Source organism: Pelophylax lessonae, assembly GCF_965119305.1.
Source record: "Pelophylax lessonae genome assembly, chromosome: 3".
Lineage (NCBI taxonomy): Eukaryota > Metazoa > Chordata > Amphibia > Anura > Ranidae > Pelophylax > Pelophylax lessonae.
In genome coordinates, this window is record NC_138770.1 from 76,573,506 (window position 1) to 76,594,915 (window position 21,410).

General features: G+C 46.6%; 1 long non-coding RNA gene across 1 annotated transcript in view; it reads left to right on the forward strand.

The window, feature by feature from the left end:
* LOC309551914 overlaps positions 1 to 20,606 on the forward strand; it is a 32,218-nt gene extending 11,612 nt beyond the window's left edge. The window contains exons 2-3 of the long non-coding RNA XR_014225114.1: positions 15,741 to 15,836; positions 20,527 to 20,606. This is a non-coding gene — a long non-coding RNA (uncharacterized lncRNA). The remainder of the gene's footprint in view (positions 1 to 15,740; positions 15,837 to 20,526) is intronic.
* The last annotated feature ends 804 nt before the right edge of the window (positions 20,607 to 21,410 follow it).

The following is a 21,410-nucleotide window of genomic DNA, read 5'->3' on the forward strand; positions in this document are numbered from 1 at the left end:
ACGTAATCTGTGTATGTTATAACAAGTGCCTAAAAAGTCCCACCCAAGCGGAATTCTCTTTTTGCTATACATTTGGGATGTGGCACGTTTGGGAACATCCAACATGAACACAACTTGAATGAGTACAGTACAGATGTCCTTCTAGTGGGTCTCCCCTGTTTCATCTTTCATGCACTGGGGAGAGAGATATAAAAAATTGCATCCAGACATAAAGAAACATACCCAAAAGAGGAGCTGGGAATAATGCAGAGAGACCGTCTGGATGTGATTTTTTTTTTTTTATATTTCACTCACCCCAGTGCATGAAAGATGAAACAGGGGAGACCCACTAGGCGGACACCTGTACTCAAAACGCAGGGGGTCCTTGCTTGCCCGAATCTGTCTGGGGAGTGGCCCTTGCACACAGAGGAGGAGGAATAGCAAATTCCAACTGACACTAAGGGCCCTTTCACACTGTCCGTCCGTTGGACGGACTCCGTTTATCTCAGTGGCAGAATGATCCGCTGATTCCCTGCTGAGCAGGAGGATGACAGCTCTATCTCCGCGCTGTGTGCAGAGACAGTGCTGTGAGTTCCCTATGTATCTCTATGGGGGAATCTGATAGGAACGGACCGTCGGTCCATTCTCATCCGATCCCATCCATACCGATCCACTGGACGGATGGAAAATAGGGTTGATTTATTGTTCCAAAGCAAACAACTTTGCACACTGGTACTGACTAGTATTCCCATGTTTCTCTTCTCCCTCAGTTTCTCTCCCTCACTCAGCTAATGTGACTCCAGTGCTGATGGAGAGGGGCAAGGGAAGGGCAAACATTTTTCTTATCAACCGATGATGTCATTGGTTGTAAGGACACTGGCGGCTAGAAGGTTGTAATAGTGCACAATGAAAACCTTTTGCATTATGCAACTAATAGGCAGGCTTCAACCACCTGCTGGCTTGTATCCAATGTTGGACAGTTTCTAGGCATTTTTCCAAGGCACCCCTGAAGACACCAGAAGGCACCCTGGTTGAAAAAGGCTGCTCTACCTTATACCAGATGTGGTGATATTTATTCCCACTGATGCCAAGAAAACTTCCACTCCCGCTGGTCACAGTCTGGCCCCCTAAAGTCTGATGGGCAGTAAATTGGCCCTTTGTTTAGAAAGTTTAAATACTCTTGGCTTAGAACATTGGTCTTCTGCTATACAACTGACACTGGGTGAGGTGTGTGGTGAGCTGCTCTTTTTATCAGAGTAGTGCAGTGTCAACTCTTTTCTTTGCTTTTCTATATCCCTGTGATTATTTATGTACTATTATTATTATACAGGATTTATATAGCGCCAGTTTGCGCAGCGCTTTACAACATGAGGGCAGACATTACTGTATTACAATACAATTTAACCACTTAAGCCCCGGAGGATTTGGCTGCTAAACGACCAGGGGGTATTTTGCGATTCGGCACTGCGTGATTTTAACGGACAATTGCGCGGTCGTGCGACGCTGTACCTAAACGAATTTGACGTCCTTTTTTTCCCACAAACAGAGCTTTCTTTTGGTGGTATTTGATCACCTGTGCGCTTTTTTACTTTTTGCGCTATAAACAAAAAAAGAGCGTAAATTTTGCAAAAATAACAATATTTTTCACATTTTTTTATATGAAATTCCCCCCCAAAAAAATGTAAAAATCAAAATTTTTTAACATTTTCGGCCAATTTGTTTTATGCTACATATGTTTGGTAAAAAAAAATCGCAAAAAGCGTATTTTTATTGGTTTGCGCAAAAGTTATCGCGTTTACTAACAAAGGGAAAGATTTTTGTCATTTTTGTTGTTTTTTTTTAACGCGTAATGGCGGCGATCTGCGATTTTTTGTTTTTTTTGTTTTTTTTGCGGTACTGCGACATTGCGGCGGACAGATCGGACCCTTGACTGACATTTTTGACACTTTTGGGGTTACCAGTGACATTTCTACAGTAATCAGTGCTATACATATGCACTGTTACTGTAAAAATACACTGGTAGTGAAGGGGTTAATTTTATTTGAGAGGGAGGGGCTGTGTGTGTCCCTAGGGGCGTGATTCTTACTGTGATTGGCTGTGGCTTGAGGTGTAAGGACACTGATCAACGGTTCTACATAGTAGAACCGTGTGATCAGTGTTTTTACAGCGAGGAGAATGACAGGTGGCTTGTTTACACAAGCCGCCTGACTTTCTCCCTCTCCCCCGACGATCGCCGAGTGACCGGCGGACATCGGGTCCGCCGGTCACACGCGCGGGGGGGTCCGTGACCGCGCGGGCGCTCGCTCCCCAGACCCTCCCAGGCTAGTGACGTTAATTAACGTCACTTTGCCTGTGAGGGGCTGACTGCCGCAGTAAATCTACTGACGGCAGTCGGCAAGCGGTTAATACAGTAGAAATCAGCTGCTGCTCGTTAGAGTTTACAATCTAAGACAATTATTTCTGTTTGGAGATCCTGTCCTTTCTCCACCTTTTTACTTTTTGTAAATATCTAGTTGATCCTGGCATTTATACATACACTATATTGTCAAAAGTATTGGGACACCTGCCTTTACACGCACATGAACTTTAATGGCATCCCAGTCTTAGTCCGTAGGGTTCAATATTGAGTTGGCCCACCCTTTGCAGCTATAACAGCTTCAACTCTTCTGGGAAGGCTGTCCACAAGATTTAGGAGTGTGTCAACTTTTTTACTGACATCTGCACACCCTCCTGAATGAATCACCACACTTAATTGCATCATTGATGGCTAGTCAAGCACAGCGAGAAATGTTAGGATTCCCGCTTGCTCTGCCAACTGATCGCACAGCACGGAGCAGAGCAAAAGAATAAACATCCTGTGACCTGCACTTATAAAGACTTAAAGGGTAAGTTCACCTTTTTAAAAAAAAATGTGCATTTATTTATCTATGGAGCCTGCAGAGCATTGCAACTGCGATCAGAAGATCGAGGTGCAATGTCTAGCTCCTGCAGACTAGAGATGGGCTTGATGTTCGAGAAGTTCGCCCGCCGATGACTGCCCCATAATGCACTGCGCAAATGCAGTGCATAAGTGCTTGTGATTGGCCAAAGCATGCACCTAAACTGTATGCTTTGGCCAATCACAGCACAATGTCCTGTCAGAGCCAAGATTGGCCAAAGGCAAGGTGCCTTTAGCCAATCATTGCGCAGGGGCTAAGTCCATGCCCCACACTTTATAAGGCTGCTTACACGGCAGCCGTGTATAGTGTGTGACAATAGGGATTAGGCATGTAATGAGTGGATAGTGTGTTGAGTTAGTTTAATGCAGTCAGTGTAGTGTACAGGCATACCCCACTTTTAAAATGTATGGATATGTTGTAGTCCTGAGTCCCCTCTCAGTGCTTCCCAAGTTTTGTATTCCTGTCCCTTATAGTTCGTGAGCAGTGCCATGCCAAGCCGACCAAGATTTCCCATAGACGCCAAGGTTAAAGACAGGGAGCAGTACCATGCCAAGCAGACCAAGATTTCCCATAGACGCCAATGTTAAAGACAGGGAGCAGTGCCATGCCAAGCAGAACTATATTTACCATAGATGCCAATGAGCACTGAAAGGAGGTGAAAGTGCCCTGTATTTAAGTGGTTAAGGGGAACCCTATGACAGAATTAAAAAAAAAAAAAAAAAACATTACAGTGCGGAGGACCGACTCAGCACTACCTGTCATCACCAACCCCCAGAGAATGCCCAACCAAACGAACCCCCCCCCCCCCCGGTCCCTGGAAAATTGGGCTGCTCAGTTGCTTAGTCTAAAATGCCTGGGCCTATTTTTTGTCCCAGTCTGGGCCTTCCTATAGTGCACACAGTGCTCTGGACATGGATAGTCTGAAGAGGAGGTCTGTAATGCAATGCACACAGTGCTCTGGACAGTGGTATGAGGAGGCCTGTAATGCTGCACAGTGCTCTGAATGGTGGTCTAAGGAGGCCTGTAATACTGCACAGAGCTCTGGATGGTGGTTTGAGACTATGAGAGGCCTGTAATGCTGTACAGTGCTCTGGACGGTGTCATACCTCCCAACCTTCCCAGATTCGTCGGGACCATCCCGGAAATTCAAGTAAATTCCAGAGTCCCGCGAATCCGGAGCCAAGTACAGGAACATGTTTCAGGACTTGACTCCACTAATCCACCGTCCGGCGCACGCGTGTGGCTGGCGGGGCTAATGCTCGCTCAGTGCACAGCCTGACCTCATACTCGCCCCACACCCTGCCTGCTCTACATGTAGTACGAGGAGGGAGGAGGAGGTAGGCTGGTTCACCTCCTTCCCGTGTTCCCCTGTGCCCGCCCTCAACCCCCAGCGTGCAGCCAATGCTGTGCTGTGAAGGGGCTGTGTGGGCGGGCACCGAGCAGCCAGTGTACACAATGCCTACCTGAGCCTGTGGTGAGTGAATTCTCCCCTCTCTTCCTTCCATACACTGTACTGATCCATCCTTCCTGTCTTCCATGCACTGTACTGATCCATCCTTCCTGCCTTCCATGCACTGTACTGATCCATCCTTCCTGCTTTTCATGAGCTGTACTGATCCATCCTTCCTGTCTTCCATGCACTGTACTGATCCATCCTTCCTGCCATCCATGCGCTGTACTGATCCATCCTCCCTGCCTTCCATGTGCTGTAGTGATTCGTCCTTTCTGCCTTCTATGCACCATACTGATCCATCTTTCCTGCCTTCCATATGCCATAGCGATCCATCCTTTCTGTCTTCCATGTGCAGTAGTGATCCATCCTTCCTGTCTTCCATTTGCAGTAGTGATCCATCCTTCCTCTTTTCATCCATCCTTCGTGCCTTCCGTGTGCCAAAGTGATCCCTCCTGCCTTCCATATACCATAATGATTCTTCATCCCTTCCATGTACCATAGAGATCCATCCTCCCTTCCATGTACCATAGTGATCCATTCTCCCTGCCTTCCATGTACCATAGTGATCCATTCTCCCTGCCTTCCATGTACTATAGTAAACCTTTCTTCCTGCCTTTCATGTACCATAGCGATCCTTTCTTCCTGCCTTCCGTGTACCACAGTGATCCTTTCTTCCATGTACCATAGTGACCCCTCCTGCCTTCCATGTACCAGTGTTCATTCCTTCCTTTCTTCTATATACCATAGTGATCCTTGCTGCCTTCCATGTAATGTAATGTAATATTGGTTCTTCCTGCCTTCCATGTACCATAGTGAACCTTTCTTCCTGCCTTTCATGTACCATAGTAAGCCTTTCTTCCTGCCTTCCATGTACCACAGTGATCCTTTCTTCCATGTACCATAGTGATCCCTCCTGCCTTCCATGTACCATAGTGATCCCTCCTGCCTTCCATGTACCATAGTGATCCCTCCTTCCTTTCTTCCATGTACCATAGTGATCCCTCCTTCCTTTCTTCCATGTACCACAGTGATCCTTCACTCTCTCATATCCTTCTCCCTAAGGGATGGTTCACACTGGAACACAATGCAGGAAAGGCGTGCTTCGTGTGCATTTCCCACATTGTATGCAATCGTGCTGAATTTGTGAAACACATGCAGGTGCTTCTCGACCTTTTGGCTAAGATAAAGTGTAGTATCTGTTCTTATCAGTGATCCAGTGGGGGCGCTGTGCTGTCATCTGACCTGACCAAGGTTGGGTGGTGGCTAGGCAAAACCTGCTGGAGTGATGAGGACCTGGAAGGTTAGTATCGGCATGAACTGAAACCGGAGCACCTGAGCGTAATTGGGGGCCAGGAGTAAGTTCTCCCGAGAAAGCTGGAAGGGTCCATTACCTCCTGATTTGAATGGGCTACCTTGTCTGGCCAGGGGCCGGGATGGAAGAAGGTCCGCGGTGACTGTGCCCCCTGGGAGTGGTCACCCCAGGGGTGCTCTTAGTAACACATGGTGAACAGGCACAAGGTCACCGCACCAAATTGCTTTCTTTCTGCACCGCGCCTCATGGGCTGGGCCTTTTGGCTAAAGTCCGGGACAATTTTTGCTTACCAGGCCCTAGGGCCCGGCCAGTGCACATTTGGCACGGCCACTTTATTATTTTCTATTTATTTTCCCTCACTGTTTGTCACTTTCACTTTTGTGTGTGTTTTCACGGATTGTAGTGTGTTTGTCCTCGGGCTTACCCTGAAGTCTAGGGGGAGGATGTGTGGCCCTCAGGTTCCTTCCTCCCCTGCCTCTGGGGTGGTCTCTCTTCGGGAGAGCCCCCTTACCTAGTATTCGGTCGGCTTCGGCTAGCCTGAAGAACGGGGTCTGCCAGGCCTTCTGGCTAGGCAGACCATGGAAACCTTAATCCCTGTCCGGAGCCGTGCGCCCCCGGGGGATCAGGTTTGAAGTTCTACCCCTTCGGGGGGTGGACTAAAGCACACCCTTAAGTGCACTTTTTTGTGTGTGTGTTTCGCTTGCACGTTTTTTTGTTCACTTATGGGTTTTTTCGTTGTAGGTTTTTGCACCACCGCGGGGAAAAAAAAAACATGCAGATGCCATTTATTGTCAATGGCAACATGTTTACAGCCACAAACCACATGGTACTGCAGTATTATGCGGTTTGGTGTGGTACGATTTGAAGAAGCAGAGTGTCCCCATTTACTTGAATGGGTCATAGTTGGTGGGCAGTAGTGCCCACCAATGCATCAGGGGATATAACTCCTGCCGCAGCCATGAAGCAAAACATTGCAGCTGCAGCATATGTACACCCCCGACTGCTGCCTCTGCATCTAAAGGGGGAGCACTTGAGGAGATGGTGAAACCCCGGTTGAGCCACGGTTTTACCACCCCTACAACCACTAGTGTGAATGAGCTCTAAGTGTTATGTTGCATAATTCTGACATTTGAGATAAGATTTCATTCTGATGATCATTTGTTCAAGCAATGCTGCACTGTATACAGCAACTAGGCTCAGCTTCTGTTTAATCATCCCACTTTAAGCCACTCCCACTGTTGGGCCATCATTTGCTACAATGTGCTCTACATACTGCAGTACTTATTCTCTGGCTCCATCCCGGGTTCCTCAGGTCCTTCATAATCTTCTATAAGCTCTCTGTCTATTCTCAGTGTATACAAAACCAGATGTATTGGAAACAATTTTCTAAATGATTGTGTTGAGGTTATATATGTGTTCCTGAGACTCCAGCTTGTGGCACAGCAATCAAAGTATTTTATAGGTACGAGAAAGCCCAGGTTATGTTTAACTACTGCCCTTAAGCTCCTCCCACTATCATGTTTGGCCACACCCACTTTTTGCCACAGCGAGCTGCGCATGCCGCTGGTCACGATCTCGCTGAAATGTCCCTCATTCTCAAGTTCAAAAGTTGGGAGGTATGCGGTGGCTGTAATGCTACACAGTGCTCTGGACAGTGGTCTGAGGAGGCCTGTAATGCTGCTCAGTGCTCTGGACGGTGGTCTGAGGAGGCCTGTAATGCTGTACAGTGCTCTGGATGGTGGCCTGAGGAGGCCTGTAATGCTGCACAGTGCTCTGGATGGTGGTCTGAGGAGGCCTGTAATGCTACACAGTGCTCTGGACAGTGGTCTGAGGAGGCCTGTAATGCTGCACAGTGCTCTGGATGGTGGTCTGAGGAGGCCTGTAATGCTGCACAGTGCTCTGGACGGTGGTCTGAGGAGGCCTGTAATGCTGCACAGTGCTCTGGACGGTGGTCTGAGGAGGCCTGTAATGCTGCACAGTGCTCTGGACGGTGGTCTGAGGAGGCCTGTAATGCTGCACAGTGCTCTGGACGGGGGTCTGAGGAGGCCTGTAATGCTGCACAGTGCTCTGGATGGGGGTCTGAGGAGGCCTGTAATGCTACACAGTGCTCTGGACAGTGGTCTGAGGAGGCCTGTAATGCTGCACAGTGCTCTGGATGGGGGTCTGAGGAGGCCTGTAATGCTGCACAGTGCTCTGGACGGTGGTCTGAGGAGGCCTGTAATGCTGCACAGTGCTCTGGACGGGGGTCTGAGGAGGCCTGTAATGCTGCACAGTGCTCTGGATGGGGGTCTGAGGAGGCCTGTAATGCTGCACAGTGCTCTGGACGGTGGTCTGAGGGGGCCTGTAATGCTGCACAGTGCTCTGGATGGTTGTCTGAGGAGGCCTGTAATGCTGCACAGTGCTCTGGATGGGGGTCTGAGGAGGCCTGTAATGCTGCACAGTGCTCTGGATGGTGGTCTGAGGAGGCCTGTAATGCTGCACAGTGCTCTGGACAGTGGCCTGAGGAGGCCTTTAATGCTGCACAGTGCTCTAAATGGTGGTCTGAGGAGGCCTGTAATGCTGCACAGTGCTCTGGACGGTGGTCTGAGGAGGCCTGTAATGCTGCACAGTGCTCTGGACGGTGGTCTGAGGAGGCCTGTAATGCTGCACAGTGCTCTGGACGGGGGTCTGAGGAGGCCTGTAATGCTGCACAGTGCTCTGGATGGGGGTCTGAGGAGGCCTGTAATGCTGCACAGTGCTCTGGATGGGGGTCTGAGGAGGCCTGTAATGCTGCACAGTGCTCTGGACGGTGGTCTGAGGAGGCCTGTAATGCTGCACAGTGCTCTGGACAGTGGCCTGAGGAGGCCTTTAATGCTGCACAGTGCTCTAAATGGTGGTCTGAGGAGGCCTGTAATGCTGCACAGTGCTCTGGACGGTGGTCTGAGGAGGCCTGTAATGCTGCACAGTGCTCTGGACGGTGGTCTGAGGAGGCCTGTAATGCTGCACAGTGCTCTGGACGGGGGTCTGAGGAGGCCTGTAATGCTGCACAGTGCTCTGGATGGGGGTCTGAGGAGGCCTGTAATGCTGCACAGTGCTCTGGATGGGGGTCTGAGGAGGCCTGTAATGCTGCACAGTGCTCTGGACGGTGGTCTGAGGAGGCCTGTAATGCTGCACAGTGCTCTGGACGGGGGTCTGAGGAGGCCTGTAATGCTGCACAGTGCTCTGGATGGGGGTCTGAGGAGGCCTGTAATGCTGCACAGTGCTCTGGATGGGGGTCTGAGGAGGCCTGTAATGCTGCACAGTGCTCTGGACGGTGGTCTGAGGAGGCCTGTAATGCTGCACAGTGCTCTGGACGGGGGTCTGAGGGGGCCTGTAATGCTGCACAGTGCTCTGGATGGGGGTCTGAGGAGGCCTGTAATGCTGCACAGTGCTCTGGATGGTGGTCTGAGGAGGCCTGTAATGCTGCACAGTGCTCTGGACAGTGGCCTGAGGAGGCCTTTAATGCTGCACAGTGCTCTAAATGGTGGTCTGAGGAGGCCTGTAATGCTGCACAGTGCTCTGGACGGTTGTCTGAGGAGGCCTGTAATGCAGCACAGTGCTCTGGATGGTTGTATGAGGAGACCTGTAATGCTGCACAGTGCTCTGGACGGTTGTCTGAGGAGGCCTGTAATGCTGCACAGTGCTCTGGATGGTTGTCTGAGGAGGCCTGTAATGCTGCACAGTGCTCTGGATGGTTGTCTGAGGAGGCCTGTAATGCTGCACAGTGCTCTGGATGGTGGTCTGAGGAGGCCTGTAATGCTGCACAGTGCTCTGGATGGTGGTCTGAGGAGGCCTGTAATGCTGCACATTACAGATGTAAAACAAATGTTCACACCTAGGATATAATTGCTTTTTACCTGATACTGCTGCTATCTTATTTAGAATGTCTCAATCGCAAAAAATGACAGTGCTGTATCTAGGTGTATCCAAATAAATACTATTACAATCCTTCAAAGTGCTTAAATCATAAATCATTCCATGTAAAAGAAAAATTATTACTAAATTGATATTGTATCAAAGAAAAAAGAAACACTTTTTTGCTTATCTGAACGTGTGAAAAAGTGTTCTGGTGCTTTCATAAATACCCACATATGAATGTGTTAAATGTTACGTTTCTTTAGGCTACATTCACACCTGAGCGTAGCGTTTTCGCGCGTTTTTTTACCGTGATTTTACCGAGATTTTTGTGCAGGCGTTTTTAGATTGAATAGAAACCAATGGAAAACGCCTGTAATCTGCCCAAAAAGAAGCTCATGTACTTTTTTGAGCGTTGGGCGTTTTGCTCACAGCGTCAAAACGCTCAGATGTGAACAGGGGCCATTGAAATGAATAGGATTTGTCTTGTTGGGCGTTTTGAGAGCTGATCCTAGAGCAGAAAAACTCCCCAAAAATGCCCCAAAACGCCTACATGTGAACGGAGCCTTAATAAAACTTTGATATACTAACTACACCATGAAAGTGTTTTCTATCATCTAATGTTGGAAGACAATAGATCGAAAAAAGATATAGAGGTGAAAGGTTCCCCATAGACCACCAACATCCTGAAAGAGGAAGAGGACAATACACCAGGAGGATTACAAACCACCATTTATGAAATACCTACAAGCGCTGTTTTAACCACTTCAATACAGGTCACGTTCACCCCCTTCCTGCCCAGGCCAATTTTCAGCTTTCAGCACTGTCACACTTTGAATGGCAATTGCGCGATCATGCTACACTGCACCCATATTACATTTTTATCATTTTTTTTCACACAAATAGAGCTTTCTTTTGGTGGTATTTAATCGCCGCTGGGTTTTTTGATTCTTACAAAAAAAAAAAAGAATAAAGACAGAAAATGTTGAAAAAAAAAGTTTTTCTTATTTTCTGTGAGTAAATTTTGAAAATAAAATAGTTTTTCTCCTTCACTGATGTGCGCTGATGAGGCGGCACTGATGGGCACTGATAGGCTGCACTGATTAGGTGGCACTTATGAGCACTGATGAGGTGGCACTGATGAGGAGGTACTAATATGCCGCACTGATGGACACTGAAAGGTGGCATTGATAGGCGGCACTGATGAGCACTGAAAGGCAGCACTGATGGGCACTGAGAGGTGGCACTGATGGGCACTGAGAGGTGGCACTGATGAGCACTGACGGGCGGCACTGATGAGCACTGACGGGCGGCACTAATGGCCACTGATGGGCAGCACAGATGAGCAGGCACAGATGGACACTGATTGGACTAATTGTGGGCACTGATTGGCACTTTTCTGTAATCAGGGCACTGATGATCAGTGCCCTGATTACCTGTCCTGGTCTCCCCTTTGAGGAGGAGCAGCTGATCAGCTCTCCTCGCCACACACTTTGACAGTATGAGGCGAGGAGAGCCGATTAACCGCACTTCCTCATATACATGTGACCGGCTGTGATTGGACACAGCCGATCACATGGGTAAAGAGTCATGTCATTGACTCTTTATCAAGATTGGGGTCGTGCCGTGTCTTAGCAACAGGGCGCGGCCATGAGCGTCGTACTGCGCACCCCCCGCGGATGCGCGAGAGAGGCCATTTTGGTGCGCCGTCATATGACAGCATCCCAGAATAATAGCTGCACTGCTCCGCCGTCATTTGACGGTGGGCGGATGGGTAAGCGGTTAAATTATTGGAGGTGAGCAATTAGCACACACAGAGGTGTTCTCACTAGAAGAGCACCCCAGGCACTTTAACTTCTGCTGAAGGACTTTGGATCAAGCATTAAGAAGGATTGTGTCACAAATATTTCACAGAAACTGAAAGTCACTTTTCTAATTTTTAATTTTTTTTTGTTTTGTCTTATTTCTCATGTTCCTTTGCAAGGATTAATTGCACACTTTATCTTTTTATTCCCACTATATAGGAGTAACATACTGAGTGAAGGAGTTTGATGTTTTAATTTCAATGGTATATATTTGTATCTAGTTTAGTTTTTAGATGTATTTATTATATTTATTTAAGATTGCACAGTACTATATTTTACACATTTATTTCAAAGGAATTGTTTCAATGGAATATGAAAACAAATGATTGATGTATGCACTTGTGGATATTTCCTTGAAACATTGTAACATTTTTCTGTTACATTTGCTATACGTATGTTTGCTGAATTCGTTTAACACATTCATATGTGGGTGTTTATGAAAGCACCAGAACACTTTTTCACACGTTCAGATGAGCAAAAAAATGTTTCTTTTTTCTTTGATACAATATCAATTTAGTAATTATTTTTCTTTTACACAGAAGGATTTATGATTCAGGCACTTTGAAGTATTGTAAAAGTATTTATTTGGATATACCTAGATACAATGATACACAGTGCTCTGGATGGTGGTATGAGAGAGGCCTGCAATGCTGCACAGTGCTCTGGATGGTGGTCTGAGGGGAGGCCTGTAATGCACAGAGCTTGGGGATGGTGGTTTGACTCTGACAGGCTCATAATGCTGCACAGTGCTCTGGATTGTGGTTTGAGGGGAGGCCTGTAATGCACAGTGCTTTAGGATGGTGGCCTGTAATGCTGCACAGTGCTGGATGGTGATCTCAGGTCTGAGGGATGACCTGTATTGCACAGTGCTCTGGATGCGGTGGTCAGAGGAGGTCTGTAATGCACAGTGCTCTGGACGGACAGTGGTCTGAGGGGGGGGGGGGGCTTGTAATTGTACTGTACACACGCACAGTGCTCTTTGCCCTAGACGAACATTGTCGAGAGTGGGACTCTTGTTGGGAGGCCTGTAATGCTGCACAGTGCTCTGGATGGTGGTTTGAGGGGAGGCCTGTAATGCACAGTGCTTTAGGATGGTGGTCTGACTCTGAGAAGCCTGTAATGCTGCACAATGCTCTGGATGGTGGTTTGAGGGGAGGCCTGTAATGCACAGTGCTTTGGGATGGTGGCCTGTAATGCTGCACAGTGCTGGATGGTAATCTCAGGTCTGAGGGATGCCTTTAATGCACAGTGCTCTGGATGCCGTTGGTCAGAGGAGGTCTGTAATGCACAGTGCTCTGGACGGACAGTGGTCTGAGGGGGGGGGGGGGGGCTTGTAATTGTACTGTACACACGCACAGTGCTCTTTGCCCTAGACAAACATTGTCGAGAGTGGGACTCTTGTTGGGAGGCCTGTAATGCTGCACAGTGCTCTGGATGGTGTTTTGAGGGGAGGCCTGTAATGCACAGTGCTTTAGGAAGGTGGTCTGACTCTGAGAAGCCTGTAATGCTGCACAGTGCTGAATGGTGGTCTCAGGTCTGATGGATTGCCTGTAATGCACAGTGCTCTGGACAGACAGTGGTCTGAGGAGAGGCTTGTAATTGTACTGTACACACGCACAGTGCTCGGGACAGTCATCGTCGGAAGTGGGACTCTTGTTGGGAGGCTTGTAATGCACAGTGCTGCTCTGGGCGGTCGTCTAATGACTCAGAGGCCTGTAATGCTGGCTGCACAGCCAGCTAATTGCTTGCTAAGCAAAGCACGCTATGGACTTGAGTCACTTTTTTGCTGGGAGAAGAAGCGGATGGAGCTCCGTATAAACTGGAAGTTCATGAGGGTAAATGTGTCTGCCTCACAATTTAGTTTCGTTTGAGTTTTTTAACCACTTTACCACCAGAGGATTTTGCTGTCTTCCGTCCAGGCCACTTTTTGCGATTCGGCGCTGTGCGACTTTAACTGACAATTGCGCGTTTGTGTGACGCCGTACCCAAACGAAATTTACGTCCTTTTTTCCCCACAAACAGAGCTTTCTTTTGGTGGTATTTGATCACCTGTGCGATTTTTACTTTTTGCGCTATAAACAAAAAAAGAGCGTTTATTTTGAAAAAATAACAATATTTTTCACATTTTTTTATATGAAATTCCCCCCCAAAAAAATTTAAAAATCAAATTTTTTTTTAAATTTTTGGCTAATTTGTTTTCTGCTACCTATGTTTAGTAAAAAAAAATCGCAATAAGCATATTTTGATTGGTTTGCGCAAAAGTTATTGCGTTTACTAACTAAGGGAAAGATTTCTGTCATTTTTGGTGTTTTTTTTTTTAACGCGTAATGGCGGTGATCTGCGATTTTTTTTGCAGGACTGCGACATTGCGGCGGACAGATCGGACCCTTGACTGACATTTTTGACACTTTTGGGGGTACCAGTGACATTACTACAGTAATCAGTGCTATATATATGCACTGTTACTGTAAAAATGACACTGGCAGGGAAGGGGTTAATTTTATTGGAGAGGGAGGGGTTAATGTATGCCTGGTGCTTACTGACGTATGGGGGGGAGGTGACTGTGTGACAGAAGGACAGATCCAGGGTTCAGCTATGCTGAACACTCCGATCTGTCAGTCCCTGTCACTATGGAGATCCGCCCGCTCTGTTTACACACAGCGGGCGGATCTCCAGACTCGATCCCCGACGATCGGGGCAGAGCAGCGGCAATCGCCGCTGCTCCTCCGCTGGGCCGACTCCCGCTGTGAATGAACACAGCGGGAGCGAGCCTCCGGCGGCGCGCGAGCGCCGCCTACAAGGGGTGGAGTCCAGCGACGTAGGTCTACGTCGCTGGACGGGATCGCGGCACTTTGCCGCAGTAGCATCCATGTGAGCGGAGGTAAAGTGGTTAACAAAAACATTGATTTTCGTCAAAGTTTTTGTCAATGGGTGTAAGTGTGATGTACTTTTCGTTTTTGCCACTGTAAAAAGGCCACTGATGAAAATTTTCATGAAAATGTTTTCGTAGATTAAATTAACACTGCTAATCATAGATGTCAAATGGTGGCTATGGGTTTAAAGGAGTTGTAGAGGTAGGATGCATTCTATGCATTAAGATAAAAAGCCTTCTGTGTGTAGCAGCCCCCAGCACTCCCTACTATCTGAGCCCCCTCTTTGTCCAGCAATGTCCATGAGTCCCTCGGTCGTCCTGGGACTCTCCCTCCTGATTCGCTGAGATACAGCCTCAGTGCAATTGGCTCCTGCAGCTGACAATCAAAGTGAGCCAGTCAGGGTTTAGGAGTATCTATGGGAATGTTTGATCATTCTTCCAGAAGCGCGTTTGTGAGGTCAGACTGATGTGGATGTGAAGGCCTGGGTCGCAGTCTCCTCTCTAATTCATCCCAGAGGTGTTCTATCGGGTTGAGGTCAGGACTCTGAGCAGGTCAGTCAAATTCCTCCACCCCAAACTCGCTCATTCATGTCCTTCTCGTCCAACGTCAGTGCCTGACCTCACAAATGCGCTTCTGGAAGAATGGTCAAACATTCCCATAGACACTCCTAAACCTTGTGGACAGCCTTCCCAGAAGAGTTGAAGCTGTTATAGCTGCAAAGGGTGGGCCAACTCAATGTTGACCTTATGGACTAAGACTGGGATGCCATTAAAGTTCATGTGCATGTAAAGGCATGTGTCCCAATACTTTTGACAATATAGTGTGTATACACACACATACACAAATGTTTTGCCTTTTCTTATTAAAAACCGACCACACTAGGACACTAGGCAGGAGAACACAGCATGGTCAGTTCTTTAGCTATGCTGAGAACTTAACCTGCTCTCCTCCAATTATCAGACTTGTGTTGACCCCCCCCTCCCCCTCTCACAGCCATTTACTGAGAAGACTAGTGTACTGCTGTTTCTCCTCCCCTAGATCTCTCTGCAGCTGAGAACAGAGGTTATGTGGTGACTTTTAAAAAGGGGAAAAAAAGGTATTTATAAAGTTTTGTAAATCTATATATTAATGTTTTGCTTTCATTTCTATTTTAAACTGAATGGGTTGTTTTACAAGGTGATCAATTACATATAGTGTACTATAAGTCTGTAATGGAGGAAAGTGATTTCTAAGACATGTCTAATTCATCCTTCAGTGATTTCTGCTCCTGTGCAGAAGGCTCCTATGTACAGAAACTAATAATACACAATATTACATTTTGCCCCCCCCCCCCCCCAAAATATTGTTATATATATATATATATATATATATATATATATATATATATATATATACAGAACATGTAACAAGTCTTGATACTGAGCTTGGATGTTTCTTTTTTCCTAGTTGGTACAGATCAGTGATCCACAGAACAGCGCCGTATGTACATTGCCAAACGGGTACCACAGTCCTGACCAGGAAAATGATGTCCATGAAACTCAGGTAAGAGAGAACCTGAAATGTGATATGAACATATTATTATATTATTATATTATAATTATTATTATATTATAATAAAGCTGGCCATACACTTCACAATCTGATAGTGATCTCCTGTAGATCTACCATCCACTATACAGTGTAAGGTCTTACCTGGCCGGATACAAATTGAATGGTTTGTTTAGGTTTGTTCTATTACAAAGTGTTGTTAAAAATGTGTGGAAATTGTTTAATCTGATTGTATAGTGTATGGCCAGCGTTCAGCCATCTCCCGAGAAAACAATTTTCCCCTAAAACACAACATAAGAATAGAGGATGGGTGGATGATTAATACTCCTCCCCCTCCATTCATAAAGCCTGTTATATTTATAAAAACGTAGTACGGCTTCTATGAATGGTGGATCTAGGTGTAAAGGGCGAGCATATTCCGACTCTATTGATGAAAGTATGTGACAGCTGATTGTATTCACTACTTGCCGACCATGTTATAGCCGAAAGATGGCTACAGTGTGGCCCTCCAGTTCTGGGAGGGTGTCCATGGATGCCCTCCCAGAATCCCGCTTCCTGCACGCCCTCTGGGGCGCGCTCTGTGACCGCAGTGTCCTTTTGAACACAGCTGATCACAGATTGGAGTAAAGGGCCAATCACAATGGCAATTTACCATGTAATCAGCTGTGTCCAATCACAGCTGATCACATGTAAACAGACTTTCCGGTTATCGGCATGCCTTTCCTCTTATGCTGTGTCTGGGCACCGGTCTTCAGGAAGGATGTGCTGGAACTGGAGAAAGTCCAGAGAAGGGCAACAAAAATAATTAGGGGAATGGAGAATCTCCACTATGAGGAAAGACTACAAGCATTGAACTTATTCTCTCTGGAGAAGAGACGCTTGAGAGGGGATATGATATCAATGTACAAATACTGTACTGGTGACCCGAGCATAAGGAACAGAGAAAGGGAATACAATAAGACACTGGGCCACTCACTAAAACTAGAAGAAAAGGGGTTTAACCTTAAACTACATAGGGGGTTCTTTACTGTGAGAGCATTTAGGATGTGGAATTCTCTTCCACAAACAGTGGTATCAGCAGGGAGCATTGATAGTTTAAAAAAACTATTAGATGGGCACCTTAAAGACCACAACATACAGGGGTATACAATGTACGGTTAACAGGCAAATACACACACACACACTAGGTTGAACTAGTACTAACTATGTAACTATGAAAGGAGTGGCAGCAAGGCTGTCAGTACATTGTTTGCACTGATCAGTGCATTGATTATTAGTGCAGCCCCATCAGTGCCTCAGATCAGTACCCATCACCACTGCAGCCTCATTAATAAACGTCAGTGCAGCCTCATCGGTAAACGTCAGTGCAGCCTCATCAGTAAACGTCAGTGCAGCCTCATCAGTAAACGTCAGTGCAGCCTCATCGGTAAACGTCAGTGCTGCCTCATCAGCAGTGGCGGTTCTACATTAAATTGCTCCCCGGGCAATACTCCCTCCTGGCGCCACCCCCCCCCCCCCAAAAAAAAATAACATGACAACATAACAATAAATGCAGAGTGCCACAGCATTGCCCCCAATAAATGCAGAGTGCCACAGCATTGCCCCCAATAAATGCAGAGTGCCACAGCAATGCCCCCAATAAATGCAGAGTGCCACAGCATTGTTGCCCCCAATAAATGCAGAGTGCCACAGCATTGTTGCCCCCAATAAATGCAGAGTGCCACAGCATTGTTGCCCCCTTTTCAATGCAGAGTGCCACAGCATTGTTGCCCCCTTTTCAATGCAGAGTGCCACAGCATTGTTGCCCCCTTTTCAATGCAGAGCGCCACAGCATTGCCCCCTTTCAATGCAGAGCGCCACAGCATTGCCCCCTTTCAATGCAGAGTGCCACAGCATTGCCCCCTTTCAATGCAGTGCACCACAGCATTGCCCCCTTTCAATGAAGAGCGCAAGAGCATTGCCCCCTTTCAATGCAGAGCGCCAGCATTCCCGCCGCGAGACCCGTCCGTGCATTGACTTACCTCACTTCTCTTCCGTTCAGTCCCCGGATTCCTCGCGTCTCCTCCTCGGCCAATGGCGTGGGGTTTGCCTTTCGGCCAATCAGGAAGCGGGAGGACCCGCTCCCTGATTGGCCAGGAGGAGGATCAGTGTGACAATAGCGAATTTTAATTCGCTATTGTCACACAATGGGCGGGCTCGGGGGGAGCAATGCTCTGCGCCTCGGCTCGGCTGCGGAAGTGGCGGTTTTAGGCATGGGCGAACGGTTTGAACCATTTGATCCACGGACCGGTACCGGTCCGCAGCCCGGGCATGCCGCCCCCCACGTGTCATGAAAAAATGCCGCCCCGGGCAGCTTCCCTGTTTGGCCGTGCCTAAAACCGCCACTGCTCATCAGTAAACGTCAGTGCAGCCTCATCAGTAAACATCAGTGCAGCTTCATCCGTAAACGTCAGTGCAGCCTCATCAGTAAACGTCAGTGCTGCCTCATCAGTAAATGTCAGTGCAGCCTCATCCGTAAACGTCAGTGCAGCCTCATCCATAAACGTCAGTGCTGCCTCATCCATAAACGTCAGTGCTGCCTCATCAGTAAACGTCAGTGCTGCCTCATCAGTAAACGTCAGTGCAGCTTCATCGGTAAACCTCAGTGCTGCCTCATCAGTAAACCTCAGTGCTGCCTCATCAGTAAACCTCAGTGCAGCCTCATCAGTAAACCTCAGTGCAGCCTCATCAGTAAATGTCAGTGCAGCCTCATCAGTAAACGTCAGTGCAGCCTCATCAGTAAACGTCAGTGCAGCCTCATCCGTAAACCTTAGTGCAGCCTCATCCGTAAACCTTAGTGCAGCCTCATCCGTAAACCTCAGTGCAGCCTCATCAGTAAACCTCAGTGCAGCCTCATCAGTAAACCTTAGTGCAGCCTCATCAGTAAACGTCGGTGCTGCCTCATCAGTAAACGTCGGTGCTGCCTCATCAGTAAACGTCGGTGCTGCCTCATCAGTAAACCTCAGTGCAGCCTCATCCGTAAACCTCATTGCAGCCTCATCCGTAAACATCGGTGCTGCCTCATCCGTAAACCTCATTGCAGCCTCATCCGTAAACATCGGTGCTGCTCAGTGCAGCCTCATCAGTAAACATCAGTGCAGCCTCATCCGTAAACCTCATTGCAGCCTCATCCGTAAACATCGGTGCTGCCTCATCCGTAAACCTCATTGCAGCCTCATCCGTAAACATCGGTGCTGCTCAGTGCAGCCTCATCAGTAAACATCAGTGCAGCCTCATCGGTAAACGTCAGTGCAGCCTCATCGGTAAATGTCAGTGCAGCCTCATCGGTAAACGTCAGTGCAGCCTCATCGGTAAACGTCAGTGCTGCCTCATCAGTGCAGCCTTATTAGTGAAGAGAAAAAATGTACTTATTTCTAAGAAACTGAGAAAATTGTTTAAAATTTTTAGCCTTTTTTCGTTTGTTTAGCAAAAAATAAAAAGGTCAGTGGTGATTAAATACCACCAAAAGAAAGCTCTATCTGTCTAAAAAAAAATGATTGAAAATTTCATATAGGTACATATTTGAATGACTGCACAATTGTCATTTAAAGTGTGGCAGCACTGAAAATTGGCCTGGTCAGGAAGGGGGTGAAAGTGCTGGTATTAAAGTGGTGAGACACCGCCGCACTGGAACATTACGGCAAAGGAGGGGGATGTGGGCGGATGTCAGGGATAGAGGAGGATTTCTACTAAAAGAGACATCAGCACAAGAGACACATCAAACTGAATGCAAGTTCCGTCCCTTGTGCTGATTTTTTCTATTTTTTGTTTTTAGCTACCCTTGGGCTTTAACTCTTTCGTTCCTCCCAACATACATATATTGTCTGTTTTTTTTTTTTTTTTTTTATAAAGTTTGCTAGAATGGGTATATAGCAGAGTGCAGCGGGTTCACCCAGAAATTCTAGTGTTATCTTGTGGTCACACTCCTTTAGCGCCTCATGGATTTTATACATTTACAAGCTATTAGGAATTGAGCACGTTTAGCTGATTTCTTTTAAAGAGAACCTGTCACCAAAAAAGAAAGATCACATAGGGGACTATTCATCCCCTATTATATGAAGGGGTAAAAGAAGTTTGGGGGAAAAAGAAGTTTAAAAGCTGTAAAAAGTTAGTTACACCCAAGCACTTAGATTCCTCAGTCCCCCCCCCCCCCCCCCACCAAAAAAAGAAATGTTTTAACACACACACATACAGTATATATAAAAACCTAAATGCATGTAATGGGTGTGCCTACGCATGAAAATGTAAATTGCATTACAGCTGGAGTCAGCTGACATTGCGAAATGTTGCTAGCTGTAAGGTGCTAAGAGTTCACATGCTTTGTGAGTCACACATTCCATTCACATGTGCAGCTCAGCTTGCATGTCACAGATCACGGCTGACAGGCAGGTAGGGTTATTGTGTATCTATCTTCTGCCAATACAGCAGCCGTCTTGTACATTTTTTTATTGTTGCCTTTAGTTTTACTTTAAAAATCACCAGAGGCCCATTGTGCATTGTCACAACTCACATTGCTACAACTCATGGCAACGCACCAGCTCTATGTGCGCAGTTGCAATGCCATTCATAATGAATAGACTCCCGTACATACTGTGTGTATATATATATATATATATATATATATATCTGTGCTTTCTTTTTCCAGATGTTGCAAAATGGAAATTCTGGGCAAAATGAAGAAAGGAAACAACCACGAGGGATGGATTATTTGATGAGGACTAACCTGAGAAAAATTGTAAGAATTTCCCATTGGAAACAGCTGATCACACAGGACACTGTGCAGTTATGAATGTCACTCCAATGCATTGTTTAGTAGACCCTAACGCACTGCAGTACACCACAATGCATACTGTATACCATGTGTTATTGTGCACTGCATTTTTCAAAAAAGGGTTATGTACATTTTTTCATGCATTGTGGTGTGTCGGAAGCCCATTCATAATATATGAGCCGCCGTAACACAATGCAGGTTAATATGAGCCGTAACATGCATTAATGCATGTGCATTAACACAGCACAGCGGGACACTTAAGTCTGATTTTTGGAAATTTAAAGGGTGTTGGCAGCTTATAAATTTCAATGGGCTGCCTTACATATGTATATATATCAAAACGATACATGTGCATAATTAATAATACACATGTGCAAAATAAGCCAAATAATAAGGTGGTATAACAATGTGTGATGTATAATAAGGTGAATAATAAAGGTGACTTGTTTACATTTCGTTGTATAATTATATGAGTATATTGCACATTTTAAGCACTTTAATACACTGCATGCACCTTATTATTTGGCTTATTTTGCACATGTGTATTATTAATTATGCATAAGTAGCGCTGTATATCGTTTTGATATATATAAATTTGTGGATATGCAGTGATAAGCATAGGTTGTTATGACAGCTACTCGTATTTACATAATAGTTTTTCCTAAAGAGACACATTTAGTTGCACCGATTTTTTTTATCTCTTTATTTTTGCCTTACGTATGTGCGTGAATGTACCACAAAGGAGTAAATAGCCCCAC